The sequence below is a fragment of the Odocoileus virginianus genome, chromosome 1, assembly GCF_023699985.2.
Source record: "Odocoileus virginianus isolate 20LAN1187 ecotype Illinois chromosome 1, Ovbor_1.2, whole genome shotgun sequence".
NCBI classification, from domain to species: domain Eukaryota; kingdom Metazoa; phylum Chordata; class Mammalia; order Artiodactyla; family Cervidae; genus Odocoileus; species Odocoileus virginianus.
The window spans coordinates 60609585-60631417 of NC_069674.1; the positions used below are offsets into that span (position 1 = coordinate 60609585).

Consider the following 21833-nt stretch of genomic DNA (forward strand, 5'->3'; position numbering starts at 1 on the left):
TACTTTATTGTTGAATTATCTTTTTCTTATTGTTTTGTAGAATTTCTTTATATATTCTTAATATAAGCCTTGTCAGTTTCATGTACTGAGAATATTGCCTCCCACACTGTTGGCTTGCCGTTTCTTTCCATTAATGACCTTTTTTGAAAGTTTGTATCACTCCATCACTTAGGCCAACAGATGATAGCTACAGGTGGTGTAATTTAGAATGAATACCATGTAAAGAAGAGCATGCATGGCAATATGGCCCTGAGATTGTTGGTGTTGACAGGGATGTTGTTCATCCCATTAACTTTCTCTTTTTGTATTTCTCCTCAGGAAGAAATGCCTGTCGAAGTGACATAAGTGGTGAACTCTGGCAGCCATTAGATGTGCCTCACAGGCCTGTCGCTGCAGCAGCTGTGAGTAATGACGTTTTCTTGTTTATTGGCCACTTATATATCATCTCTTGTATAGTGTCTCTTCAATTCTTAAAAATTTGCTGTCTTTTCTTGTCTTACTTTGATGTACACAGTATTTTACACATTCTAAATATAAATTCTTTGTCAGATAAATGTAAGAGAATATTTTTCCCCATAGATATCCCAGGAAATAACACTCAGGGAATGACCTTGCAAAACATAACAATATATAATAGGAAGAAATGACAGCATATGTACAAAATAGCTTGATTTAAATGCCAAGAAAAATCTGTATGAAATAACCAAAGGGCTATTTTCCATGTGTTAAAAAGAATAAAAAAATAAATATCAATTATTAGACAAAATCAGAACATTATGGGAAAAGTATAGGGAAAATTTAAAATACCAAAATATAAATTTCAGAAATTAAAAACGTGTGATTTTTGAAATTAAAATCATACTATATATGACAAAGAAAAGACTAGCTATAGTTGAAGAGAGGAAGATATTTAGAATACAACACAGACAAATTAAGTGTTGGAAAATAGGAAGAAAAAATGAAAAGACATGGGAATATGGAGTGAGAAGACCTATATATGAGTTATAAATGAATAGAGAGTTGGGGAGAAAAAAGTGTTTGAAAACAGGTTTGATGGTCTAGAATTTTAGAAAATTTATGAAAACGTAGGTTTGAAAGTTGTGAAATTTCAGATTTATGAAACAGACTGAAAGAATTGTTTCAGTTCTGAGATGGACAAATAAAAACAATTATATTACTAAATCTATTTCTAATCAATAGAGGGAAATAAAGGGGAAAAATAAAGAAGAAACATGTAATTCAGTACAAAGGCAGAAAAAGAATGAAGCAAATGAAGAAAAGAAAAATTATTATTAAAATAAAACACAAAAGAAGATGGTGGAGATAAGACATACCATAAATCATTATAAAGATAGATTAAATTCACATATGTAAAAGGGAGACTCAAATTTTTCAGGCACTTTGTAGATATATCCCATTTGTACTAGACATGAAATATTATATAGTGACCCAGATATGTAAAATGCATTTTGGGAAAAAAAAATACCAGGAAGTAACAGCCAAATAAATATTTTGATTAATAAAAAAGTTTTAACATGTGAATTATTAATATGGACAAAAAGAGGTATCACATACAAAATAAAAGGACTCTTCTATCAATAAGTAATAAAATTAAACTTTATATGTCATGGCTTCAAAATATTTGAAGCATATTTAAGTATTTTAGTATTAAATATTGAAAATGTGAAGGTGTTCAAAAGGTACAAACTTCCAGTTTGAAATAAATAAGACCTGGGGATGTAATATACAGCATGGTGTTGATAGTTAACAATACTGTATTGTATATTTGAAAGTTGCTAAGAGAGTAAGTCTTAAATGTTTTCTTCACAAGGGAAAAATTTGTTAAGAAGTGTATATTTAAAGCAAAAATTGACAGAATTATAAAAAGAATTTGTCTAATCCATAGTTATGGCAGGAGATTTGCACATGACTTTTTAGTAACTAGTAAATCAAGGAGACAAAAAATTTTTCAAGGATACAGAAAGTCTGAAGAATTCAATTAACAAGCTTGATCTAATAGATATATAAGACCTAACACATGGCTCTTGACTACAGCAAATAGAGAAACCATGTTCTTCTCAGGTACCCTGAGATTAATGAACTTGATTTTTAAGTGTGTTAAAATATTTCAAATGTTATAGATTAAAAAAAAATAGTGTTGTATTTACAAAGTACATCATAACTATTATATATATAATATAAATAAATCTTCTGCAATACAAATTTAATATGGTAATGAATGTAAGAAAGTATAGAAACCTATATGAGTTGGATAGTTGTCTCTGAGAAGAAAGGAAGCAGAATGACTCGAAGAAAGACTCAAAATCTGGAATTAGTTTTCTTTAACCATAGTTAAAAAGAAATATAAAGCAAAGACAGTAAACTGTTATTAGCATATTATTAATTCTGGTTTATGATTATGTGGGTATTGATTATCTTATCCTAAAATCTTCTGTGTGTTTAAGTATATAAAAGTATTTTAAAGTATGAGAAAATTCTGTGGAAGAATTAACTTGTAGGTGACAACTTGTTTTTGAGCTAATATGTCCTAAGTCTTATCATGATATATTGATATATGCTTGATATTAGTATTCTGGGCTCTGATAAAATGCAATTTCAGGAAGATCTTTATATCAGCAACAGGGTTTTAGCAATTCCTTGGAATTTGTCTCAGAAAGTTCTGTGTAAGTGGAACAGTTTGGGGGCAGTTTATCCAAAGTATCATAGTGTCTGCCTTCTTCATCATCACTAAGACCAGCTGATAACTTTCAGTGTGTTTTAGTAAATCTCAAATATCACAGAGTTGCTGCAAGAATTAAAGGCAGCAGTGTATGCCAGGTATATATTATGCTGTTAATATTAAACATCCAATCAAAAGAAGCACTTCATTCAAAAGTGTTATGTAAAAAATCAAGCTAGCCCAGAAGTGGGATTGCTGGGTCATATGGCAGTTCTATTTCCAGCTTTTTAAGAAATCTCCACACTGTTTTCCATAGTGGCTGTACTAATTTGCATTCCCACCAACAGTGTAAGAGGGCTCCCTTTTCTCCACACCCTCTCCAGCATTTATTGCTTGTAGACTTTTGGATAGCAGCCATCCTGACTGGCGTATAATGGTACCTCATTGTGGTTTTGATTTGCATTTCTCTGATAATGAGTGATGTTGAGCATCTTTTCATGTGTTTGTTAGCCATCTGTATGTCTTCCTTGGAGAAATGTCTGTTTAGTTCTTTGGCCCATTTTTTAATGAGATGGATGAAACTGGAGCCCATTATACAGAGCGAAGTAAGCCAGAAAGATAAAGACCATTACAGTATACTAACACATATATATGGAATTTAGAAAGATGGTAATGATAACCCTATATGCAAAACAGAAAAAGAGACTCAGATGTATAGAACAGACTTGTGGACTCTGGGAGAAGGCTAGGGTGGGATGTTTCAAGAGAATAGCATTGAAACATGTATATTATCTAGGGTGAAACAGATCACCAGCCCAGGTTGGGTGCATGAGACAAGTGCTCAGGCCTGGTGCACTGGGAAGACCCAGAGGGATCGGGTGGAGAGGGAGGTGGGAGGGGGGACCGGGATGGGGAATACATGTAAATCCATGGCTAATTCATTTCAATGTATGACAAAAACTACTGTAATGATGTAAAGTAATTAGCCTTCAACAACAACGACAAAAATAGTTTATGAAAAAAAAAAAGAAGTACATGACAAAAAAAGAAATAAACAATGAAATTTATTTTCAAGCAATTAAGAAACTAAATAATGATTAGAAAAATTAACATCTCAAACCTTGAGAAGACTAAATAAATATAAAATTTAAAAAATTTCCAAAATAACTCTTAGGTGAAATAGAAAAAGTATTTACTAGCTGTATGACTCTGGGTGATTTATATCTCATTACTGTGCCTGTGTTTCTTCACATGTTATTATGGTGGTTGTGAGGATTTAGTGAGATAATATATATAAGATCATTAGAACAATGCCTGTCACATGAAACACTCAGATAGTAAGGCTGAGATGTAAAATCAAGCAGCTGACTGCTCAGGCTGCTGCTCTGAGCCACTCTACTGTGTTGCTTAGGTCTTCAGAGGGCAGTTGTTCTATGTCTGGCTTTTCAACCTTCCAACAAAATTGATGTTTAAAAATTAGAGCAACCTATATGCAAGGTATCATAAACCTCTGTAGCTGATAAACACATGAATATGACATATTTCTTGCCCTCAGGAAACTAATTACCTAGCAAAGGAGACAACACAGGTTATATATACTTCAAGGCTGAAGGTAGGGTGCTCAACTATGGTCGTGGGTAGGTCAGAGCTCCTCAGATTATGCTTTGGGGATGTAGAGGCCGAAGACCTTCTTCAGAATATCCATACTTTCGAGACTCCTTTTTTTCCATTTGAGTCACAAACCTATGGTGATATTCTCTGAGGCATATGGTGAGTTCTATGCCTTCAGTGTTTTGAATGTATGGCCTAAAAAAGCAGAGGCTACCTCTCCAGGCATTTTATTACTCATATGGCCATGGAAAAGACTTTGGGAGAAACTTAGTAAGTAAATTTATTAATAAACATGACTAAGTAGCATGCAACTTCTGACCTTCTCCCCTTTCAGAAAATGAAATGAGTGGTATCATAAAAAGAAAAACAGTAATTTATTCTCTATTTTGGGTTACCCACTGGGAAAAAAACTTTGAGAGTTGTAGATAGGAGGGTGAGAGAAATTGGTCCTGCTAGAATCGCTCTTTCAGTTGTCAGCATATTTTAATGCAATGCTAGTCTTTCATGCCAAAAACTGAAGGAAACCTCTGGGTACTGATTGATGAAATGATTTTACACCCAAATGGAGTCTAAACTAAAAGTCTTTCCCATTTTGCAAAGCACAGCACTCTACAAGTTGGAAAGGTAAGACATACTTTCAGCATGTATAAACTGTGGAGTATGTTTGAAAATAGAAATTTTAATTATGTTTGACATCTCAGGCCCAGTGCTGTCATCCTATGAGAAAGTAACATCTGTTTTGACATTTCTAGTGGTAGAGACTTTAGATCAATTTCCACATTGCTTATCTGCTGGCTAATCAGAATGGATATGGCATTCTTCTTACCAACACATCCACAGGGAAGAAAGTAAAGGTACATAGGAAGTAAGGCTGGACTCAATCTCATTAATGAATTTAAATAAAAAATCTATACTCCTTCGAATATGTTATATCTATATTATATCTAAATTCAGTGCAAAATTTGAAAATGTTCTTTTAGTTCCTAAACATTTAGAGTTTTTTCTTATTTATGACATATACCTTCTACTTGACTAAAACTAATAGAACATTAACGCATATTTTACCTCTCAAGCCATTTGGTTTGATCTCAAGTTCAACTTGGAGAAAGTTAATTTGCTATTATCAATAACAAGTACTGTACAAATGGCTGAAGTAGATTTTTTTTGTATTTTGTGTTTCAAATTACAGGTATTCAAAAGGCAATTTGTAGTCTTATTTCCTTGATGCTTGTGTAATCTTAACATCTCTTGACTCATCATGTACATTATATTTAAAAGCATATTCAGAACAGATCCTTATAGGAATCATTGCTTCAATATCTTCCTTGTTTATAGGGCTTTCTTAAAGCTATACCAACTTAATTTTAGATATATCTTTTGAAGAAAAAAAGATTTCTATTTGAACAATTCTGGATTTTCCTCAAAATTTTATCTGTATTATTTAGGGTTGTAATCATGTTATTTCTAATTCTTTTCTTCTTTTTAATGTGTAGGCATAGACTTCCTATTTTTACTTAAAACAGACCTATTGATTATAAACTGTTTGTGGGGTTACAAAGCACACACCAAATTATTCAGCCCAACTGGCCAACTCAGTTAAGTCATTTTGTTAGTATAGATGCAACTTTAGTTAAGAGAGAAGCTGAGAGAAGCTTACAGAGGATTTTATTGGTAAATATGTGGGAGGATAATCTTTTAACTTAATTAATACTCAAATAAACTTCTATGTTCTTTAAGAAAAAGGCAAAATTTAAGAACCTAAAAATAATTGAAATAATTTTCACTTGAGAATATATTTGAATGGGTAGGTGTGTTATAAATTTAAGATTTAATTTACCAAACAAGAAAATGGACATGATTGCTTGGATGCAGAATTATTAAAAATAATTACTAATCATAGTTAATAATAAAGTAAGATGTAATAGCTTTTCCTTGCCTTTTGACTGTTTATTGGATACAGTGGTGAACACAGTGCAGACCTCCTCTATATTAAGTGTTGATAATGCTTAGATGAGCCTGCATTTTTTTTAATGCTACGTGCATGTGTGTTAAGTCACATTAGTCATGTCTGACTTTTTGCAACCCTCTGAACTGTACCCCACCAGATTCCTCTGTTCATGGGATTCTCCAGGCAAAAATACTGGAGTGGGTTGCCATGCCCTCCTCCAGGGGATCTTCCTGACTCAGGGATCAAACCTGTGTCTCTTGTGTCTCTGCATTGGCAGGCAGGTTCACTAGAGCCAGTTGGGAAACCCTTTTAATACTGTACATTAACAGTAGTATTTGGGGAAATCAGATATTAATTTCTAATGGATTAAAATAAGGAAATGGTCAAGATTTTTTTTACATTTATAATTATGATGCCATTTTTGGATGAGTTATAAAGATAATTAATTCTTTCATCACCACATCATAGAATTTTATATTGTCTCTTCAAAATACAGAATATATATATTCATCATAATTGCACAAGTTATTATTATAAATGCTTTAATTCTTAGTAGACCTGTAGTACATGCACATACCCATAAGTAAGTGTCCCATCCAAAAATTATTTAGAATTTGAAGCTACGCTTAAAGAATCTTATTTTTAAATTATTGGTTGTTTTTTCTTGTTAAATATAAAATTTTTATTAACTTAAGGAAAAGAAACTAGCAATATTCTGTGTACAAGTCATTTCATTTTATCCTCATAAAGTAATAGCAGCTTTAATTCTAACTATATTGCTGGAGAGGAGTACCATAGGTAAACCTTGAACCAAAAAATCATTTTTGGTAGATGTCATACAAATTTAATAACTCTATTCTGTCAGGTATTTGATTTAATTTTATTTGCAATAATTTTATCTTGGAGGATACAGGAGAGAGTTACACAGGTGAAAGCTAGACACTTTGTAGGTCTTTTATTGGGTTATTTTTTTGTAGCTAGGGTGAGAGTTAGGTATATCTTCTTAAATATTACCACCACTACAATTATAGCAACAATGATAAATAACTGCGTTTTCTCTGAGAATTGTCAGGAGCTGGTCTTAACCTAATTTCCATATCTGTATAACCTGTGTAAACATTGAGTCAGGATTGTTGCTGATCTTCTAGGTCACATACTCTATAAATTAAGATTTGCAATCCTCTTTCTCTGATACTGTTCTGATATTATTCAAAGACGAAATTAATTTGTCAATAACTCAGAAATTAGTAATTTTCTTGGGAGATTGTAGTTTTATTGGAAATATTAGAGAAATGATTAATGAACTGTGACAGTAGCAGATTTAGCTATTTATTTATTTATTTTTATCCACTTGTGATTCTGGTAGTGTGGTTGAGGATATACAGGTTCTTCCCATTTCAGGAAATTCTATCTTGCAGATCAAGTGGGACAAAAATGAGAACCAAGATGAAAGAAACATCCAGTGTGAGACTCAGGGTATTTTAGGAAGGAGGGAAGATTCTTACAGACTTCCTCTTTTCTACCCTTGCCATTTAAGTGATAAGTTTTGCAGAGTCAGACTTTTGGAGAGTCACAGCTAAGAAGATGCCCAACAGAATGGACAAAATTAATGATGTTTAGGCTAGAATGTTGTTTAGACCTTGTGAGAAAAGAGCCAAGGGGTGGTGTTTTAAGGTCTTGAGTGAGGGAAAAACTCAGCTTTTAGGTTGCTGTTGTTCAGTTGCTAAGTTATGTCTGACTCTTTGCAACCCTATGGACTATAACACGCCAGATTTCCATGTCCTTCACTGTCTCTTGGAATTTGCTCAGAATCATGTCCATTGAGTCAGTGATGCTATCTAACCATCTCATCCTCTGTTGCCCTCTTCTCCTTTTCCCTTCAATTTTCCCCAGCATCAGTGTCTTTTCCAATGAGTAACTTCTTTGCATCAGGTGGCCAAAGTATTAGAAGTTCAGCTTCAACAGCAGTCCTTCCAATGAATATTCAGAGTTGATTTCCTTTAGGATGGACTGCTTTGATCTCCTTGCAGTCCAAGGGACTAAGTATCTTCTGACATTTGAATATAAAATCCTAATCATTATCATGGACTGAGGCTGATGGAGGCTCTGAAGATCTGGAGAAGCTGTACATTTCACACTGTGGCCTTGATGAACAAATACTTTAATGTCAAAAAGCGTAGTAGGAATATATAGCATCTAGAGTTCACAAAGCCTCAGAATTGCTTTTAAGGGTTATTCCATTATATTTTTCCTCAGGTAATTCTGATTATGGACAGTAGTCTGTGAATGTTTGTGTTAGTCACTTAGTCATGTCTGACCCTTTGTGACCCCATGGACTGTAGCCTACCAGGCTCTTCTGTCTATGGAATTCTCCAGGAAAGAATACTGGAGTAGGTTGCCATTCCTTTTTCCAGTGGATCTTCCTGACCCAGGGATCAAACCTGGGTCTCCTGCATTGCAGGCAGATTCTTTACCATCTGAACCACCAGGGAAGCCCCAGTTCTATGAATAGTGGATTTAAATTAGTTAAGATAGAAGTAAACAACCTATAACTCTTCATGTGTAGTATAGTGAAGTATGAATATAAGTTTTGGGCACATTTTAGCTGTACATATATCTCTTCATTAAAGCAAAAAGATTTCCCATCTAGAGATTAATTTGGTTGCCACATAACAATTTTATGTAGTACAAAAATATAAATTACATCTTTCTTTTCAAATTTTTGGCATCTTAATTATAAAGGACATTACTTTGCCAACAAAGGTCCATCTAGTCAAGGCTATGGTTTTTCCAGTGGTCATGTATGGATATGAGAGTTGGACTGTAAAGAAAGCTGAGCACCAAAGAATTGATGCTTTTGAACTGTGGTGTTGGAGAAGACTCTTGAGAGTCTCTTGGACTGCAAGGAGATCCAACCAGTCCATCCTAAAGGAGATCAGTCCTGGGTGTTCATTGGAAGGACTGATGTTGAAGCTGAAACTCCAGTACTTTGGCCACCTCATGCGAAGAGTTGACTCACTGGAAGAGACCCTGATGCTGGGAGGGATTGGGGGCAGGAGAAGAAAGGGACAACAGAGGATGAAATGGCTGGATGGCATCACCGACTCGATGGATATGGGTTTGGGTGAACTCCGGGAGTTTGTGATGGACAGGGGCCTGGTGTGCTGCAATTCACGGGGTCCCAAAGAGTCAGACACGACTGAGCGACTGAATTGAACTGAATTGAATTATAAAGGAGAACCAAACTACCATTAGTAGCTTAAAAAACATCAACAGTATAATTATTCCTTTAATGTAATTTCTAACTCTGAGTTAAGCAATTGATTTTTTGGTTTTTAAGACATTTCTCTTTAGGACATATGACTATGTACTTTGAAACAAGTGACATTAATGCGATTTTGCATTAATTTCTGTCATTTTGCACTGTAATATGCATTTGTACTTTATCTATATAGGCTATATTTGAAATAAGTAAAACACAATGCTTTGATGTTTTCTATGATTTTTTTTCACATATGTATTCTGTTTGGTATATTATTCTTTTTCTGAATCATTGAGATTTTGTTGTATTGAATGTGGTTAAATAGAATTAATAGGAAGAAAAAGAAAGTGAAGTTAGTCATCTCTGACTCTTTGTGACCCCATGGACTGTAGCCTTGCCAGGTTCCTCCATCCATGGGATTTTCCAGGCAAGAATACTGGAGTGGGTTGCCATTTCCTTCGCCAGGGGATCTTCCTGAACCAGGGATTGAACCTCACTCTCCTGCACTGCAAGCAGACTCTACCATCTTAACTGAGCTATAGTTTGGCTCAGATGGTAAAGAAACTGCCTACAGTGCAGGAGACCTGGGTTGGGAAGATCCCCTGCAGAAGAGAATGGCAACCCAATCCAGTATTCTTGCCTAGAAAATCCTATGGACAGAGGAGCCTGGTGGGCTACAGTCCATGGTTTTCAAAGAGTTGAACATGACTGAGTGACTAAGACACACACACACACACACACACACACACAAATAGAATTTTGTATTGTTGCACTCTGTTAAAATAATTGCTTTAACAGTTACAATTGCTAAATGAACTTTATCAATAAGTAAGCAAAAGTAGGCTCAAACCTGCATTCTAAACCCTGAATCACATGTTTTTCTTCCTGATTGGATTTGTCAGAGAATTTTTAAATTCCATTTTTGAGATGTATCTTGCATCTCCTGGCTTTCTTATTATATATTATGAATGTTAATTAGTAGCAAAAGTAATTTTTTCTGAGTTAATTGAGACTAGTTTTTCAGACTTTTCTCTCAGCATTTTAAAACTTGAATTCCTTAATGGTATCATTTTATGTTTCTTTTTTTCTTTTTTTTGTTTTTTTGCCATGCATAGACATGAATCAGCCATGGGTGTACATGTGTTCCCCATCCTGACCCTCCCTCCCGCCTCCCTCCCCATCCCATCCCTCAGGGTCATCTCAGTGCACCAGCCCTGAGCACCGTGTCTCATGCATCTGACCTGGACTGGTGATCTGTTTCACATATGATAATATACATGTTTCAATGCTGTTCTCTCAAACCATCCCACCCTCGACCCCCTCGACTTCTCCCACAGAGTCCAAAAGACTGTTCTATACATCTGTATCTCTTTTGCTGTCTCACATATAGGGTCATTATTACCATCTTTCTAAATTCCATATATATGTATTGGTAGACTGTATTGGTGTTTTTCTTTCTGACTTACTTCACTCTGTATAATAAGCTCCAGTTTCATCCACCTCATTAGAACTGATTCAAATACATTCTTTTTAATGGCTGAGTAATATTCCTTTGTGTATATGTACCACAGCTTTCTTATCCATTTGTCTGCCAATGGACATTTAGGTTGCTTCCATGTCCCGCATATTATAAGCAGTGCTGTGATGAACATTGGGTTACATGTGTCTCTTTCAATTCTGGTTTCCTCAAATTATGTTTCTTTTTTTAAGGATAATTTTTACTTTTGAAAACTCAAATTCCTCTTTCTATGAGAATGATGATATAAAAATTGCATCTGAATCCATAAGTCTGTACTGATATTGATGAATAGATCTCTTAAAAAGTTGAAAATAGAGAAGTCTGTGAAGAAGAATTCCAAGTAAGTATGCAGCTACTCCAGTCTCAAGGAGATAGACCGTGACTTCTTACACCTTAGGCATGAGCTGTGGATAGTGACTGTCTTCCAAGGAGTAAAGAGTGAAAGAGTAACTTTACAGAAGAGGACTGCAGTGAACACTGTCAGCCGGGTGGTCAAAGGGAAGAGTCCGCATGACAAGCCATAGCGAATAGCACATGCTCTTCATACGATGTGCTGAGAACGGCGCTTTCAGCCTGCAGTCTTCTTCTCTGCAATCTGTAACCCAAGACTTAAGTTTTTTTCCTAATATAAGAAAAACATTAGAAAAATCTCAGTTGAGGGAAATTCTAAAAAATTACCTCACCAGTACTCCTCAAAACTGATGAGGTTATCAAAAACAAAAAAGGCCTGAGAAAATGTCACAGCCAAGAGGAACCTGAGGAGGAGTGACAACTAAATGTAGTGTGGTATCCTGGAAGAGAAAAAGAACATTAGGTAAAAACTAAGGAAGTATGAATTAAAACATGGATTTAGTTAATTAAAAATGCATTTGCTAGGCAATCCCTCTTGTTGGTGTATGAAAATTTATTTCTAGACTATTATTAATGCTTTCTCAGGCATTCAATGTAATTCAACACTATGCTGGAACAAAGAAACTGACACCATGCCCGTATAAAAGACAAGCTGTAACCAATACCAATACTTTTCTCTTTTTATTAATTTCACATACCAAGAAAAATTAATCAAAATATCATATGGTATACTGGAATAAGAAAAGGACCAACCATCTGAAAACTTTGTAATGGGAAAAAGCTAATGTGGAAGCATCTCTCACTTAAAGAGGGAAATACATGCATTTATAAATATCAGACATAACTACTTAGAATATAAATTGCTTGGGATTCTGTATGCAACATATGCCTTGGAGACAATTTCTGTTTAAAGTTGTCAAAAAGGACATGTAATTATAGAATCATGTGTAGTTTCAGAAATTATATCTGCTATGATTGAAAACAGACTATTAGGTGATACCTCCCATACAGGAAAGTTTTTACCAAATATGTAAGTTACAATTCTAATTTTTCTTTGATTTCTAAGCTTTATTAAATCTTTGATTAAGTTTACTCATGAACCTGAGATAAATGAAAATATACACATCTTCGATTTTGCATCACTAGTGGTATTATCTTAAGAAGAATAGCACCTTTTGGAGGAAACTTATGACTGAAGCATAATTATTTTTCTATTCTGTGGACTGTAGTGCATATATTAGCAGGCATATTCTCTGGTGAATGACAGCATAATGTAGAGAAAGAGGACTCTGGAGAACCATATGGAGCTTCTGTGTTTCCATAGCAACTTGAGCATACATTGAAAGGATTTGTTGATATGACTATTCTTTATCTGTTGTATAATGAACTTAATACAGGGACTCTTATCTTGTTTTTCTTTCCTTGTTGCCTACATGGTAATTAAGGTGAAGCATTCTAATCTTAACTGATTTTAGAGTCAGAAATGGACTACAGCACAATATATAAATATAATCTCAATTCTGTTACTTAGGATCAGTATGGTAGAAAAATTGCATTTCCTTATTTATAGAAGTAAGGTCATCAATTTGTGATAGTTTAATATAGAGTAGATGCTGAATAAATATTTGCCTTCCTCCAACCTACGTGAGGTTGTGTACATTCTTCAATATAATTTCAAGCATGTTTTTATTTCCATCATATAAAAATTATTTTGCTTCTATTACCATTGTTAGAATCAAGCCTTATTTTGAAAGAAATGCCTCTGTGGTGGACAACTGATGGACTAGATGGCAGAGAATATTTTTGATGGTCGATGATTCAGCTTTGAGCATAAAGGGAGAAGGGTTTTAATTCTTTGCTTGGTTTCTTTCAAGAAATGTAACTGAGTTCAGTCATTGGTTATATTTTCCTAAATGTATAGAAATGCCCTTTCTTTTTGATTTTCCATTTATACCTGTTTGTAGTAAGTACAAATGAGAAATATACAGGAAATAAAAGTAAAATATGAAAATTATATATATAATGACTGCCATCATTTAAATAAATATAGACAAAGGGTGATAGACAAAATTTGTAGTGTTAAGGTAATAGACTTACATTTTTCAATACCTTAAGTTTTATTTTGCATTTTAAGTTAAAACACTTAAATTTTTTCATTTTAAATTTATTTCTAAGAAAGAATTGACATAGACAATATCAGTTGTCTGTTCAATCAATAATTTACTGAACTGCTGCTCAGCCGTCTACTCTTAGATCAGCATGTATATTTAGTCATTTTTGTTAAGTTGTGCCCCCTGCTATTACCAGACAGCATTACCCCAGGTTTCCTCATCATTCTTCCAGAGTAGGAATCTCACACTCAAATATGTTGGGGGACTTCTTCAGAGAAGACATCGTGTGTAATAGAGAGTGATAGGCCTGTTAGTAGAGTATGAAGAACCAGCACAGAGATGTTAAACCTGTATTCCATTTCAGCATCTAGTAAATTCTGATATACAAAAAAGACAAATCTCTGGGCTAGATTCTTTTATCAGCTGGGATTTTGCTAGTTCTGCTCTATTTAGAGCATATTTTCTTAGCTTGATATCTGGAGACAGAATTTGTCTTTAACTGGAAAAATATTTTTTTTTACTCTAACTGAAATTAAATATTTAATTATAAATGAAAATAATCACAGTGGTATTAGCAGTAATTCTGAGTTTGTCACCATTTTAAATCAGAGATGTTTTCATATCCCATTACAACTGATGTAAATATCACAATATGTTTTCATTTGCTACCACCTAGAAATGCAGTGCTTATTATATACAGCACTAGGTCTTATTAAGGAAGATAGATATCTAATAAGGAGGATGGATCAATTGAGATACAATTTGGGATAAGGAGGCTGGAATGAGATCAAGGAGCACTTTCATTGTATTGTAATATTCCATTTCTTTAGTTAGATGGTGACTTTATGCATGTTCATTTTATTGCTATCTTTTATCACCTACTTATTATTCTCTAAGGGTTCTTTTGTATGCAAAATTTTTATAACTAGTGAATCTTTTTATAATATTTCTTCAGAAACCAATATTATCTGCTCTACTGTACCTTTGCTGAAAATTTCTCACCCAGTGTCCCTGTTGAACTGGTAGAGCACCATGTGACACTATCTTGAGAGAAGGGAAGTAAACTTGAAACGTTTAAAATTTACCGCATGGAGGCTTTTTGGCTCTGTACCCTCAACCAGTGCTTCTGAAGTCCCTTTTGGTCTGTACTCTTCTGCAGTCATTCACGGCCTTCTCAGGGGGCTCAGTGGTGAAGAACCCACCCGCCAGGGCAGGGGACTTAGCAGACGTGGGCTTGATGCCTGGATCGAGAAGACCTCCTGCAGGAGGAAGTGGTACCCCACTCCAACATGCTTGCCTGGATAATCCTATGAACAGAAGAGCCAGGCAGTCCATGGGATTGCAGGAGTCAAGCATGATTGAGTGACTTCACATGCATGCACAATAATCATTCAGAGGAATTGTCTTTACTTGTAAAAGATACTTTGTTTTATGATGTTAGGAGGCTTTGTCATTCAACACTTGAGGAGGCAGTCATTTTTTTTCCAACTGGCAAATGCTGCAAGAAAAACACATGTGACAATTTAGCACCCTCTTGTAACACACAACAATGTCAGTTAGTGGCCCTGAACTATAGGTCTCTCCTTAATCTAGTAGAAACTATATAGGAAATTAATTTTTTTCTTACCTTTCCCTGTAACTTAGGCACTTCACTGTTACATGGTTTGAAGTTAAACAGATGTGATTTTTTAAGTTTCATACAAAGAATTATTATTGATGTGAACTTGGGTACTCTCACCTGCCATACAGCAAAGCCAATCCACTGACACCAGGTTGTGGTAAAGTACAGTGTTTATTACAGAGTGCCAAGCAAGGAAAACAGGCAGCTGTGTTCAGAAGACCTGCACTTCTCAATGGCTTTCAGGGAAGGTTTTGATTTTTGTTTGTTTTTGCAGTGCTGTGCGACATGCAGTATCTTAGTTCCTCAACCAGGGATTGAACCTGGGCTGTGGCTCAGAGGTAAAGAATCTGCCTGTAATGCGATCCTTGGGTAGGGAAGATACCCTGAAGAAGGAAATGGCAACCCACCCCAGTATTCTTGCCTGGAGAATCCCCAGAGTCAGAGGAGCCTGGTAGGTTTCAGTCCATGCGGTTGCAAAGAGTCAGACACGACTGAGCAACTGACACACATATGGTACTGAAAGTGCCAAGTCCTAACCACTAGACCACCAGGAAAGTCCCCAGGAAAGAGTTTTTAAAGGCAGCATTTGAGGTAGTGAGGTAACAAGGTGATGTTTTGGGGATCTTAATCATTAGTCTTCTGGCACCAACCAGTCTGGGGTTTATGTCCTTGTGGTCAGTATGTAGTCCCTATTATACACCTGGGTTGCAGAGAGTCCTTGGGTCTGCATATCTCACAGATATGAGTCAGATTGTTATAAGGAGTTGGCCAGGACTTCCTTGGTATTTTTTTTTCCCCTGAAGTTTTGTTTAAAATATCAGTATTTTTCTTGTTTGGCTACTTTCCTTTTGTTTCTGCATGCCCTCATTTTTCTATTTAGTTAACTGCTTGTTGGAACTCTGGGAAGACCTCGGAGACTAAGCCTTTTTCTATAAAAAATAAAGGGGGAACTAAAGGTGCTTTTGTAGGGTCTTTTGTAGGAGCTTTTGTAGGAGCTTTTAGGGCTCCGCGGGGTCCTATTCAGTTTCAGAAGAATAAAAAATAGTATTTTTTAAAGTAGGTGTAAGTACTATTAAGCAGAGAAATCCACTGTAAATGACATACAAAGGCCAGTTTTTGGTGGTTTTAAGTCCAATCCAGTTCAAAGGTATAGGCATCTTCAGCTATGCATAATTTAATTTGACTTTTCCTATCAGTGAAAGTTGTTTTATTTTGATATAGTAATTTAATATTGTGCCTGTGATCCTCACTTCATTCAGATAATGTAATTTTTATATATAACCTATGAATTTTATGAGACTCAGTAGAAAAAGCAGCTCAAACTGGAAAGGCCAGATGAGTAAGGTGACCAAATAGTTATAATCTGAAAAATTTTCACTAAAAAATATCACATATGGGAAGCACAGTGGCAAGGAATATTGTCTGCATATCATTGGAAAGACTTCATTATTATAGGTTAAAGATAAAGGCATTCTGAAAAATATCAAAGGAATGCTGAGAATAGATTGCTGTTGCATCTTTAAGAAAAGAAAGGAGAAATCATAATATTTGACTATTAGAGAAGATTTCAGGATTTGGGAATACTTCTCTAATGGAAATTAGCAAAACAAGCAAACTGAATGTGAAGAAGAGATAGCTTTTACTAAAATAAAAAACTTGATGAAAAGTGTGCTTATGGAATGTTGCAGTTTGACTCTAGGGTACATACAGAGTTACACTTAAAAAATTACAGAATGCTTTTACAAACGGAGTCTTTGAAAAAGTAGTTCGTTATATACAAAAGTTGTCCAAGTAATATTTTGGAAAGCAATACATTTATTATTGGGTATATCTCTATGTATGAGCTGAATTGTGTTCCCTCAAAATTCATGTATTAAAGTCCTAATTTCCAGCATCTCAGAATGTGACATTATTTGGAGAGAATATCTTTAAAGAAGTAATTAAGTTAAAATGAGGCCATAAGTGTGAGCCCTAATTGAATCTGACTGATGTCCTTATAAAAAATTAGTACACACAAAGAGACACCAGGGATGAATGTGCACAGAGAAAAGATTATTTGAGGACATAGCAAGAAGGCATCATGCTAGCAAGAGTGAGGCCCCCACAATAAACCAAAGCTGCCAGCACCTTGATCTTGGACTTCCAGCTTCCATAGCTATGAAAAATAAATTTCCGTTGTTTAAGCTACCCAGTCTGATATTTTGTTAGGGCAGTATCTTATATAAGATACTGAAAGAGACTTTTTCTAAAATGACTATTGAAATGTGGAAGGAACTGCTGCTCACTTGTATGGACTTGTTACTTGAATCGTCATAGAAATATAAGAGAAGTCCATACCAACTCAGATTCAAGAAATCTAAGAATAAATGAAATCAATTATGGTATCTTGGAAAATATGGGAGCTTATATCTCTTTAAAAGATATTCTGAGATTAAAATATACATTTCTTAATACTTCATATTAATCTCCATTGTTTTATATTGATAACTTGAGAAGAGTAACATGTTTATTCATTAGGGAAAATGATGCTTTACTGGAAAGGATTACAATATATTATGGAGTTGGTTCAGAGGAATAAAACCTATTACAGAATATTAAATGACACCTTGAGTCCAAATTGATAATGAGTCCTTCTGTTGCCCTCAGTTTGACATTGCTTTATTTTAAATGGACAAGAAGTTTCACTTTTTTGTCTTAATTTTAGATGAGTATTTCATACAGTTAATTTGTCAATTAGTTTTGGTATTAGAGACATTTGAATGACCGCAGACCGTATTTCTAAATGAAATGTCTTTTTTTCTTTCACTGCAACAGGGATGTTTGATGTATCTTTGATAACATAGGTTATACCTACTTCATCAGTCAAGGCAACAGTTTGAATGGTTTATAGACTCAGTAAACATCCCTTTTCCAGTCCTGTGGCCACAGCTGAGTGTTCCAAATTTGTTGGCATATTGAGTACAGCACTTTCACAGCATCATCTTTCAGGATTTGAAATAGTTCAACTGGAATTCCATCACCTCCACTAGCTTTGTTCATAGTCATGCTTCCAAAGGCCCACTTGACTTCACATTCCAGGATGTCTGTCTCTAGGTGAGTGATCATATCGTCATGATTATCTGGGTCATGAAGATCTGTTTTGTACAGTTCTTCTGTGTATTCTTGCCACCTCTTCTTAATATCTTCTGCTTCTGTTAGGTCCATACCATTTCTGTCCTTTATTGTGCCCATCTTTGCATGAAATGTTCCCTTGGTATGTCTAATTTTCTTGAAGAGATCTCTGGTCTTTCCCATTGTATTGTTTTCCTATATTTCTTTGCTCTGATCTCTGAGGAAGGCTTTCTTATCTCTCCTGGCTATTCTTTGGAACTCTGCATTCAAATGGGTATATCTTTCCTTTTCTTCTTTGCTTTTCAGTTCCTTTCTTTTCACAGCTATTTGTAAGGCCTCCTCAGACAGCCATTTTGCTTTTTTGCATTTCTTTTTCTTGGAAATGGTCTTGATTCCTGTCTCCTGTACAATGTCACGAACCTCTGTCCATAGTTAATCAGGCACTCTGTCTATCAGATCTAGTCCCTTAAATCTGTTTCTCACTTCCATTGTATAGTCATAAGGGATTTGATTTACGTCATATCTGAATGGTCTAGTGGTTTTTGCACTTTCTTCAATTTCAGTCTGAATTTGGCAATAAGGAGTTCATGATCTGAACTACAGTCAGCTCCCAGTCTTCTTTTTGCTGACTGTATAGAGCTTCTCCGTCTTTGGCTGCAAAGAATATAATCAATCTGATTTCGGTGTCGACCATCTGGTGATGTCCATGTGTAGGGTCTTTTCTTGTGTTGTTGCAGGAGGGTGTTTGCTATGACCAGTGCTTTCTCTTGGGAGAACTCTATTAGCCTTTCCCCTGCTTCATTCTGTACTCCAAGGCCAAATTTGCCTGTTACTCCGGGTATTTCTTAACTTCCTACTTTCACATTCCAGTTCCCTGTAATGAAAAGGACATCTTTTTTGGGTGTTAGTTCTAGAAGGTCTGGTAGGTCTTCATAGAACTGTTTAACGTCAGCTTCTTCAGCGTTACTGGTCAGGGCAGAGACTTGGATTACCATGATATTGAATGGTTTGCCTTGGAAATGAACAGAGATCATCCTGTCATTTCTGAGATTGCATCCAAGTACTGCATTTTGGACTCTTCTGTTGACTGTGATGGCTACTCCATTTCTTCTAAGGGATTTCTGCCCACAGTAGTAGATATAATGGTCATCTGAGTTAAATTCACCCATTCCAGTCCATTTTAGTTCGCTGATTCCTAGAATGTCGACATTCACTCTTCTCATCTCCTGTTTGACTACTTCCAATTTGCCTTCATTCATGGACCTAACATTCCAGGTTTCTATGCAATATTGCTCTTTACAGCATCAAACCTTGCATCTATTACCAGTCCCATCCACAACTTGATGTTGTTTTTATTTGACTCCATCCCTTCATTCTTTCTGGAGTTATTTCTCCACTGATCTCCAATAGCATATTGGGCACCTACCAACCTGGGGAGTTCATCTTTCAGTATCCTATCATTTTGCCTTTTCATACTGTTCGTGGGGTTCTCAAGGCAAGAATACTGAAATGACTTGCCATTCCTTCTCCAGTGGACCACATTCTGTCAGTTTTCATTCCAATCCCAAAGAAAGGCAATGCCAAAAAATGCTCAAACTACTGCAAAATTGCACACATCTCACATGCTAGTAAAGTAATGCTTAAAATTCTCCAAGCCAGGCTTCACCAGTACATGAACCATGAACTTCCAGATGTTCAAGCTCGTTTTAGAAAAGGCAAGGGAACCAGAGATAAAATTGCCAACACCTGCTGGATCATTGAAAAAGCATGAGAGTTCCAGAAAAACATCTATTTCTGCTTTATTGACTAAAAAGCCTTTGGCTGTGTGGATCACAATAAACTGTAGAAAATTCTGAAAGAGATGGGAATACCAGACCCTCTGACCTGCCTCTTGAGAAACCTGTGTGCAGGTCAGGAAGCAACAGTTAGAACTGGACATGGGACAACAGACTGGTTCCAAATAGGAAAAGGAGTACGTCAAAGCTATATATTATCACCCTACTTATTTAACTTCTATGCAGAGTACATCATGAGAAACCCTGGGCTAGAGGAAGCACAAGCTGGAATCAAGATTGCCAGGAGAAATATCAATAACCTCAGATATACAGATGACACCACTCTTATGGCAAAAAGTGAAGAGGAACTAAAAAGCCTCTTGATGAAAGTGAAAGAGGAGAGTGAAAAAGTTGGCTTAAAGCTTAACATTCAGAAAACTAAGATCATGGCATCTGGTCCCATCACTTCATGGGAAATAGATGGGTAAACAGTGGAAACAGTGGCTGACTTTATTTTTGGGGGCTCCAAAATCACTGCAGATGGTGACTGCAGCCATGAAATTAAAAGACGCTTACTCCTTGGAAGGAAAGTTATGACCAACCTAGATAGCATATTAAAAAGCAGAAACATTACTTTCCCAATAAAGGTCCATCTAGTCAAGGCTGTGGTTTTTCCAGTGGTCATGTGTGGATGTGAGAGTTGGAATATAAAGAAAGCTGAGCACAGAAGAATTGATGCTTTTGAACTGTGGTGTTGGAGAAAACTCTTGAGAGTCTTGGACTGCAGGGAGATCCAACCAGTCCATCCTAAAGGAGATCAGTTGGGGTGTTCTTTGGAAGGACTGATGTTGAAGCTGAAACTCCAATACTTTGGCCACCTGATGCGAAGAGCTGACTTATTGGAAAAGACCCTGATGGTGGGAAAGATTGAGAGCAGGAGGAGAAGGGGACAACAGAAGATGAGATGGTTGTATGGCATCACCAACTCAATAGACATGGGTTTGCGTGGACTCTGGGAGTTGATGATGGACAGGGAGGCCTGGCGTGCTGCGATTCATGGGGTCGCAAAGAGTCGGACATGACTGAGCGACTGAACTGAACTGAACTGAAACCTCCCTACCCTAGCTCCTCTGCCCCTTTTTTGATGTGTGATTCAGTTAATTGTAAATGTCAAACTGTCTCTATTTATAGAGAATATCTCCTTTCACATTATAATACATTTCTCAAGGACTATTTATAAGTTATACAAAAATGTACTGTCCTTATATGAATAAAAATGATCATCTTTGAGGAGAATGTAATACTCAGAAAGAGGTTATTCTAATAATAAATATGAATATTCAATTAGTATATTTCTGTATGATAGTCATTTTTTAATTAGGGCTGATTAACTCGGTGTGTAAACTATTTTGCTTCATTATTTCTGTTCCATGCATTTGTCTGACCAGATATAACCTGTACAAAATGGTGGGAAGCGTTATTAAAAGAAAGAAAATTGTATACAGCATAATAGTTGTGGTAAAGGATGAATGACTGGAGGTTTAAACTATTGATTAACATTAACCTTATAGGTTATTTGTTAAAAATTATCTCTATTGTATAATGAGAATACATTAAATTTACAACTAAATTCAAGTCATGCCAAAAGCAAATTATTATAGCATTTTATAATTTTATGGAGGGAAAAATAACTGAAACATAGAAATATAAAGCAACAATAATAAATAATAAATTAGGATTAAACTGGGCTTCCCTGGTGGCTCAACTGGTAAAGAATCTGCCTGCAATGTGGGAGACCTGGGTTTTATCCCTGGGTTAGGAAGATCCCCTGGAGAAGGAAAAGG

General features: G+C 35.6%; 1 long non-coding RNA gene across 1 annotated transcript in view; it reads left to right on the top strand.

The window, feature by feature from the left end:
* Nucleotides 1-21833, top strand: part of LOC139035543 (uncharacterized) — a 451068-nt gene that overhangs the window by 120381 nt on the left and 308854 nt on the right. The window contains exon 2 of the long non-coding RNA XR_011488108.1: nt 319-401. This is a non-coding gene — a long non-coding RNA (uncharacterized lncRNA). The remainder of the gene's footprint in view (nt 1-318; nt 402-21833) is intronic.